At 39.8% G+C, this 1914-nt stretch overlaps 1 protein-coding gene and 1 non-coding gene across 2 annotated transcripts in view; one reads left to right on the forward strand and one right to left on the reverse strand.

Moving 5' to 3' along the window:
• HACE1 (HECT domain and ankyrin repeat containing E3 ubiquitin protein ligase 1) overlaps positions 1-1914 on the reverse strand; it is a 105285-nt gene that overhangs the window by 64175 nt on the left and 39196 nt on the right. The window lies entirely within an intron of this gene.
• Positions 1597-1730, forward strand: LOC115871130. Its single transcript, XR_004047110.1, has one exon. It is a non-coding gene; the product is annotated as a small nucleolar RNA SNORA33 (small nucleolar RNA).

Consider the following 1914-nt stretch of genomic DNA (forward strand, 5'->3'; position numbering starts at 1 on the left):
CTGGGATTAAATCATATTTTAAGTTGCATATGCATAGCTAGTATCACAGATATAATTTAAAGTCAGCAGGCAAGGAAAACTATTTTCCATTTCTCTCATTCTTCTATAATGAGGAAATTTTATTTCTGACTTCAAGTCTAATCACATCTTATTCAAAGAGATTTAATGCTTACAAGATTAAAGTTTAATAACGGGGGAAAACTTGATGTAAGTAAAAAACTAGCAGAATACCTCTAAAAATCCTTTTACCATAAATCCAACACTCTAATTTCAAGAATATCCTAGTTCTGCCCAACAAAAATACACCAAATCTAATTAATGATTATAAATGGTATTGTTTTACATGAAGTATTCATAAAACATGTAGTTATAGTGATTCATGTATTCAAAAACAACTATTAAGCATCTGACTGCCAAACATAGAACAAGTCTTGCTTTCACTGAGCTTTCAGTCTAGTAGATGAGACAGACTATAAACAAGTGAATAAGCAAAGAATTATAAAATAATAGAAGGAAATACTCAATGCTGAGAAAAGGACTTTGGGGATAAATCTACTCAGATTGGCCAGAAAGCTTAACAGTTAAGCTGAGATATGGGAAGACAGAAGGGATCAGCCCTTAGGAGAACTCAAAAACAATACAAGGGGAACTAATCCAGGGTCAGTAAATGCAAGCAAGTCTCAAAGAGTAAGGAGGAGTTTGGATTTTATTTGAAATGTAACAGGCATGCACTGAAACATTGTCAACAGAGTTTAAACACAAAGTGGTAAGAGCGAATTTATTTCCTTAAAAGGTCACTTTGGTGCCTCGGAAAGAATTGAGTAGATGGAGGCAGACAATAGAGGAATCAGGGAACCTAGACTACTGATGAGCGTGAGTAAAGTGGTTCAGTGAATTGGAGGAAGTAGAGAGATTGAGAATATATTCTGGAGATGGCATTGTCCAAGTTGATTGTCAGAGAAAGAGGAAAATAAAACAATAATTCCCTGATTTTTGAAATGAGAACTGGTGAAAAGATTTGAAGAGGAAAATCATCCATTTTATTTCGGACATGGTAACATCTGTGATGAAGTGAAATTATCTGGTATGGCTCGTCTATCCAGAGTCTTCACAACTCATACTAACTGACTGGTGGAAGCATGCTAATCCAGTGCAAAGAACGCCCAACTCATGGACTAGTAACGTTTGCCATTGCACTGAGTACAAAAGTAAGCCCTCTCAGGAGCAGGAACAGAGTACTATTTCTGACTATCAAGAAAGAAGAGCCACAGAGAGCCCATGTAAAACCCCTGCCTGAGTGGCAGAAGCGGCAGAGGCCCCGGAGACCACAGTCCCGAGACCATGAGAAGCAGAGAGGAGCTGTGAGAGTACCATGAAGAGAGCAGAGAAGAAGCACCAGACTCGGAAGCAGAGTAGCAGGCTTCCTGTCCCATGGACTGAGGAAAGCTGAGGGTCGTCAAGCAGGAGGCTGGCTTACACAGCAGGGTCCCTTTGGTCATGTAGTATCACTGAAGGAGCTTTGTAATACTTGCCCAAGCAGGACAGAGGGCCACAAGGCCACATGGCTGAGAGGCTGAGGGCCAGAAAGAGACTTGAAAGCCAGCCATTGATTCTGCTTACTTGATTGTGTTTCTGCAGAAATTTAGAAAAAGCTGGCAATAACAGTAAAGCCATGTAACGAGCCTTAAGGATAATTGAGATCATTAAGGTCCCTGAAAATGGCTACATTAATAAAAAAAATTTTTAAAAAGAAAGAGACTTGACATCTGGCATGACTGAGAAGAGGCACTGCTGTGGACAAAAGGATTGTATCCTTAGTGTTTACCATCCTAATGCGTAGTAAAGCCTCAAAACCGTGCAAGCTTTATGTGGCCACTGCCACCGATTACCCAAGCCAGCAGAGAAATAAAGTGC

The sequence above is a fragment of the Echinops telfairi genome, unplaced genomic scaffold, assembly GCF_000313985.2.
Source record: "Echinops telfairi isolate 266 unplaced genomic scaffold, ASM31398v2 ScPeMD7_3533;HRSCAF=4204_0, whole genome shotgun sequence".
In the NCBI taxonomy this organism is placed as follows: domain Eukaryota; kingdom Metazoa; phylum Chordata; class Mammalia; order Afrosoricida; family Tenrecidae; genus Echinops; species Echinops telfairi.